We start from the raw sequence: 7,173 nt of genomic DNA on the forward strand, positions 1-7,173 counted from the left end.
CAGAGACAGAAACAGAGAGACTGAGACACAGAAGGAGAGACGCAGAGACCTGGCTGGGGCGGCTCATTCCTATAGCTGAGCTGTTGGCTGGGCTGGTTTTCATTTAACTTTGACTGACATTTGACGCTGTTGCTTCTTTAGAATAAGGTCTTTTATAATTTCCTCCCTTTTCCCTGCATGATTTCTGACCATCATCGGGTAAAGCAGAATTATTTCTAATGGGTTTTTGATTTTTCTTTGGAGCTCCCATTTTTAGTAAGCACACAAAAAAACTATTCATTCACATTGCTACCTTACACTAAACGTTCTTTGTTAAGTTAAATTCTGCAGGCCGGACAGCATAAACATTCCAGAAAAAAAAAAAATTCATTGTACCACTGGTTCTAAGAATCTGGCACCAAACAGTCCACTAAGGTTTGTTTAAATAAGAAATGTATGAAAAGAGGGGCCTTTTTCACAGCGGTGATGGCCTTGGCCGCAGAAGTCACCTGTGTGAGCCCTGGTCATTGCAGGAGCAGTAAGGAGCCTGTCAGTGAAGCTTTCCTCCAGGGAAGAGCCTGTGGGGAGACTTCTTCCTTTGGAAATTCTGCATCTTCTAGTTTTTCTAAGGATAGTTTCAGCCTTTTTAGGCCTAGCAGATGTCACTACTTGAGGAGAGAGTCAGAGAAAAGCAGCTGGAAGTGAAAATAATTTACTTTAAGAACTCGAGCGGTTCTTCTGTGAAATCACACTATTCAGTGCCTCTCCATCAAGTTGATCTTAATTTTCTAGCCCCCTCACTTCTTATTTGATCTCGTAAAACAACTTAAGCATCGAGGGCTGCACTGGGTGGAGTTGGGGCCAGGACGTTGTTTTTCTGTGCCGTGCACCGTGATTTTGTCAGTCTTCCGCTTCCCCATCTGGGCTGCCCTCTCCCAGCTTCCTCCTCTCCTCCTTGAACCTCTGCTCATTCCTGCCTTGCTGCAAATCATCAATCAGGCGTTAACGTAATCACGGAATTTAATATTACACTCACGCTTTGTACTGAAGCATTCATAGACTCGTAGGATGATTCGAGTGGACAGGGTCATTCATCCATTCGTTCACTCATATGTTCTTCACATATTTGTGCTTCGTGTTAGGTATCGCAATGCCCAGGCCCTAATATGTGGAGAAGCTATTAGAACCCAATCAGATAAATTCTATAATGGAAGTGGGAACAGAGGACAGTGGAAGCAGAGGAGATATACTTTGCCAGTCCATCAAGGGGGAGCCTCTGAAGGTTTCCCAAAGCCGGCAGTGGGCAGACCATAATTCAGAAAATAGGTGTAGGAAGAACGTTTCCACTAGAGAACAACATGTGCCAAGACGTGGAGAAGTTGAGGGACCACGAGAGGCTGAGCATTGCTGTAAGGTGTGCTGTGAGCAGAGAAGACGCAGCCCATGGCCCCGAAGATGGTGGATAACGTCCTGACGGACCTTGAATGTCATGCAAGGGAATTTAGATTTTAAACTAGTGGCAACAGAAAAATCCTTGAAGATTTTTTAGCAGCTATTTTATGTTGAAAAGGATCGCTCTGGAACTAAGAGGTATGGACGGGATAGGAGGAGGAATCAGTGAGATTCACATCAGGGAAATTTAGAAAGAGGCTCATGCAAGATGATCAAGGCTGAGCTAGGGCAGTGACTCTGGGCATAAAGGGGAGACATGCTCACGACTGAGAGATTAACTGGGTAGGGAGAGGGAGGAATCTAAATAAGTCCAAATTTCTCCAGCTTAATTGATTGGATGGATGGTTGTACCATTCACCTGTAAAACATATGTCTATTTATAGAGCAGTTTAGAGCTGAATGAAATGACGAATTCAGTTTCGTGTTTCTTAGGTTTGGACTGAAGATACAGAGTTCTGGAAATATGGATGGCGACTGAAGCGAGTGAAGTCTGAGAAGACAAGGTCAGGGACAGAGTTGTGGGGTAGTCCTCATGTGAGGATACCATCAGAGATTATCTCCTCAACTATGAATAGATTCCACCCCGCCCTCCATGGTTTAGAAGGTCTGGGTGAGGCCTAAGAATCTGTTTCTAAAAAGCTCTCCAGGGGATTCCCATAAGCAGCTAGAGCAGGAACCACAAAGCTCGCCCCACCCTATTTTAAGACTGAGCTGGAGCCTGAGGTCCAGGGGTGGGAATGGGGTTGGGGGTGGGGGTGGGGGGGAATGACTTTCTCAAGATCACAGAGTTCCCTAGAGGTTGAGTGAGGCTCAGATTCCCAATCCACTGTCCTTTCTCTTCCTCAGTGCCTGAGGTCACCAGATCCCTTTATCTTATTTAGCTTTGAAAACCACTGGGGATGGTCTGTGCTTCATTCTGGGTGTAACATGCGATCGGTTATAACATAGCTGGCTGAGCAGCGGCTCTGGTGGACTGAGAGAGAGAGGCGTCTTTCACGAGCTCATGCCACTGGTTTTCTAACAATTCTGTCTCGTAAGACACCCTCATCTGTAGAGAGAAAATGTATTGTCGGCGACTTAGAAAAATAAGGTGGGTTTTTCACCTAACGTTTTGTATAATCTGGACCATGGAAGAGAAAAATGCTTCTATTTTAGTGGGGGATGATCAGTGGGAGAAAAACAGGCCTCGAATCTATAGATCTTCTTATAAGAATTTATAAGATGATGCAAAATAAAAGCCGAGATCACAGTGTTTAGGAAAATCGACATGTCCTTGGCTGTGGGACACCCTACGAACAAATACCAAGAGGTTTCTCGGGTTCGTCTCCCCGTCAGAGCACATACCCCCTTGGAATTAGTCACAATCCCATGATTTGCTTTAAGCAAAGACACATCAGCAGAAGCAATGGGCGTCATTTCTAGCAGAATAAACATGTGAAGCTTCTCCGTCCTCCATGCTTTGTGCCCCTGCTCCGATGAACCGTGAAGCTGGAGATGGCAGTGTTACAAGATGGTAGAACTTCTGCCAACCAGGACCAAGGAGTGACTGTCCTGATCAGAGCCCTTCCGCCGACTAGCGTGGAAAATGTAGTGTGAATAAGAAAACCCGAAACAATTGTTTTAAGCCACTGGGCTTTGGGTGCGATTTGTTGACAGCAGCACAATTTAGCTTAATCTGACTAATGCTTCCATCAGTAGAAAACAGGCACAGGAAACAGGCATTTAATAACATAAACCCCGAGGCGTCACGAGAGGGAAAGATCTCTGCAGGCCCGAGCAGTCGTAGAAGGCGATTCTGGTCAACTGGAATAATAGGACGCGGGCTGGGTGGAGCTCAGCAGAGAAACACTCAGGGTTATGCACTTGGAGTTGAAAAGTGAGCATATTCAAAGGCACGGTGCCAACCACTCAAAGGCAGTTGGCTGCAAAATTGAAAGTATAGCTTTAGTGGATAGCCAGTTGACCGGGAGGAATTGCCACAACCCTGCGGTTCCGTTGATTAAAAAAAAAAATGCAAGCAGAGAACTGTGGCGAACGAAAAGCATGTCTGTATCATGAGGTCATTGCTACGCTGCTCTGCCCTGATCGGAGTTGTAGCAGAGAGCTGTGGCCGGCTCTGCTCTCCGTAGTTCAATGGCATTGAGGGAATGTGGAGAGAATTCAGAGCAAAAGCCAATAGTCACTCAGTGAGCAGCAAGGAAGGGCTAAAGGACCTGGGATTATTTACCCTAGCAGGGAAAAGCTCCGGGGTGATTTAAGAAGCATCAGCATTGGACACAAACTTCAGAAGAGTTGCTGCATGGAGGATGATGGCCACTTTTTCTCTGTTGCCAAGAGCACAAAAAGAATGGGCTTATTAAAGTTAAGTGAAAGGAAAAATTTCCTTTCCCCAAGGGTTGTTTGACACCGTAGGGTTGGAGATTTCTCCCTGGAGGACTTAACAAAGATCAGTGTTTTTAAAAATGGAATGGCTTCGCTGGGTCCTTCCTGAAGCCCAGGGATGGAAGGTTCTCAGTCTCTTTTCTGCCATGACCTGGATGATGGATGATGTCCACTGGGGGACACTCCCACGGGCACGCTGACAGTGTGCACGACTCCCAGCATCCTCCTGGCAGCTGCGTTCCTTTCCTTCCTCTCAAGAAAACATACCAGGAAACGAGGGGGAGCTGTGTTGTGATCAGGATAACCTCAAATCCTCTTTTTAAAAAAGGTAAATGTTTTGCACATGTCAATATTTTAACTTATTGTTTGTAAAAATAGCTTGAGAAATGATCATTCGACATTTATGTAACAAGTAATTACTGAGTGAGATATTTGTGCGTGCGTTAAGTGTGTGCGTATTGAGGGTGTCTAGGCTAAGTCAACATGCGGTTACAGTTCGGTGTGATAGATGCTGTTCTGTGGGATATGTGACACGCTGTGAGCCCGGGGCGAGAGCCGCTGAGCGCGTACTCGGAGGCCCAGGGAGGCACGTGCAAGCTGCGATCCTCCACAGGTCAAGTGGAGGGAAAGCTGCCAACAGCAGAGGAGAGGCCAGAAAGTGGGGTGGGGGTGGGGGGCTGCCTGGGTCAAGGGTCGGAGGTTGGAGACACACAGAGAAAGAGAAATGGGGAGCTATCTGAGTACAAAATGGGGCTGGCGAGGGGAACAGGTGAGAGCAGGCAGGACTCGGGGCGCTTGGGTCCCCTCGGTTGTTAGAAAGCTCGGGCTGCCTGCCAGGAGCACGTCACGCTCGCACTGCAGAAAGATGACTCCACCGCAGTGTCGAAAATTGGTTAGAAAGGATTTGAAATTAATCTGGCCTGGATTTGAATCTCTGTTCTGTGTTATTAGCTATAAGATTTTCGACAAATTAATCTCCCTGAATCTCAATTTCTTCATCTGTAAAACAGACATAATGGTGTCTATCTGGCAAGGGTGGCCGAGGACAAATCTAAATGTTGTCTGTAAAAGGCTTGCAAAGTGTCCGATACCTGGATCTGGGTGCACGACAAGCATTGGGTCCCTTCTCTACGAAGTCACAGTCAATTAGCAATAAACGCACTTGCCACAGTACAGAGTCAAATCTTTTTTTTCATTTGAGAGCGATTATCACATGGGCAGTTCCTACAATTCTCTTCAAACTGGAGAGGCCAGACAAGATTTTCCTTCCATCCTTTAATCATCTTTGTGGTTCTTTGTAGAACCCTCTGCAATTTTTCAAAATTCCTCTTCAATTGTGGAGACCACAGCTAGATTAGTCACCGTAGTGAATTCATTATAATTAGATCAACGCTGTGCAGTGGCTCGGGCCGCTGGCCGACCCGTGTACACCCAGTCAGCCGGTCCCCACCGACAAATGAGTTGTGTTCCAGGCATTCATTAGTAAGTTGGTTGTTTGGGACACAGAAAGCTTTTCCCCATAGAAACAGAATTATAGATGGTGGCTTGTTTCCCAGGCCAGTACACAAAAATCTATTTACTGCACATGCAGCTGAACCAGGGCTGGCAATAATAGTCCTTCAAGCCCCTGACTTGCCTAAGCCAGCCCCAAGGAGCCCCCAAAACTGCCAACCCCAGGCATCCACCCTAAGCCATCTGCGGAAAGTAGGGAGTGGGCTGAGAGCTCTAAGAGTGAGGGCCATTTGCAGCCTGGCTGTGAAGAACCAGGTCTTTCCCTGAAACTGTGCTTCTTATTATGTAAGCAAGCAGTCAAGAGCTACCTGGCCATAGCTACACCTACCGTCTGCTGGCTATTTTAACTCAATCTACCTAAGTTATCCTTAATCCTTATGAAAATCCTGCAGGAAAATTCTTTTTGTTGTTGTTCTTTCTGTTTGGCTGGTGTCTTGACAGGACCGCATGTATCCCAACGACAGGCAGGTAGAAGGTGGTGGAATTTACTGCAAGCTCTGGCTTTCTGTCTTGCAAAGCTGAGAGCTTTTCACTGCACAACACCGCCTCCCAGTGGACAGCGCTTAGCACATAACCCGGCGTCGCTAAACCAGCTACGTATAGTCTTCAAGTGAAGTAACAAGTTCTTCATTCATATGTCCAACAAAGAATCTTTGAATGCTTCCAGTGAGGTAGGCCTTGGGAACGCAAAATCAAATTAGACTTGGTGTTCTCACACAGTAGTTGGGAAAAAGAACAAGTAAATCAAGGAGACAAAAATATGATCAATTTTTTTTTTTTTTTAATTATACAGAAAGCCAGAAGAGAGAGAGAGATGAATCAGACTTTGGTGCTTGTGATGATAAATAAGGAAAGCTTTCTGGAGAAGTGAGCTGGGCTGAGCCTTGAAGGATGAATTGGAGTTAGATGTAAACCTACATGACACAGGGCCGAAGGATATTCCATGCAGAAGGAACCGTATGTTTAAATGCATAGGGACACGAAACACACCAAAAATATATTAAGCATTTCCCTGACCCATCCGCTTTTGTGATAGGTCAGCACCATGCAAAGAGTAGCTGACAACTTATTTTGTGGGACAGACAAGTGAAAATAGTATTTATGATAGCTCTAATTTGCCTTTCTCTGATAGTGACATTTTTACATTCCTTATATAGTTAAAACACATATTTGTATTTTTTCCTGTGAACTACATTTATTGTTAATTTTGGGGGGGAGGGGTGTTGGTCATTTAAAAATTGATTTGTAAGGAAATGAAAACACTAACTTGAAAATATATATGTACCTCCGTGTTCACTGCAGCATTATTTACAATAGCCAAGACATGGAAGCAACCTAAGTGCCATTAATGGGTGAATGGATAAAGAAAATGTGAGACACACACACAGGAATATTATTCAGCCATAAAAAAGAAGGAAAATTTGCCATTTGCATTAGCATTATCCTAAGTAAAATGTCAGATAGAGAAAAACAAATACCATATGATCTCACTTATATGTAGAATATATATATATATTTAAAAAAAACCACGAGTAAATAGATACAGAGAACAGACTGGTGGTTGCCAGGAAAGGGGGTGCGGGTGGGCAAAATGGGTGAAGATGATCAAAAAGTCTAAAATTCTAGTTACAAAATAATCCTGGGGTATAATGTACAGCAGGGTGACCGTAGTTAATCTCTTTCAAAGGTTAGTTAAGAGGGGAAACGTTAAAAGTCCTCATTCCAAGGAAAAAAACCTTATGACTATATATTGTGATGGACGTTAGCTAGACTTGTGATTATTTCACAGCAAACACAAATATCCAATCATTATGCCTTACATCTGAAACTAATATAGTTGTGTCAATT

At 44.7% G+C, this 7,173-nt stretch overlaps 1 long non-coding RNA gene across 1 annotated transcript in view; it reads left to right on the forward strand.

The window, feature by feature from the left end:
- The first annotated feature begins 3,520 nt into the window (after positions 1-3,520).
- LOC105296688 overlaps positions 3,521-7,173 on the forward strand; it is a 16,835-nt gene continuing 13,182 nt past the window's right edge. The window contains exon 1 of the long non-coding RNA XR_896281.2: positions 3,521-4,141. This is a non-coding gene — a long non-coding RNA (uncharacterized LOC105296688). The remainder of the gene's footprint in view (positions 4,142-7,173) is intronic.

Source organism: Pteropus vampyrus, unplaced genomic scaffold (assembly GCF_000151845.1).
Source record: "Pteropus vampyrus isolate Shadow unplaced genomic scaffold, Pvam_2.0 Scaffold127, whole genome shotgun sequence".
NCBI classification, from domain to species: Eukaryota; Metazoa; Chordata; class Mammalia; order Chiroptera; family Pteropodidae; genus Pteropus; species Pteropus vampyrus.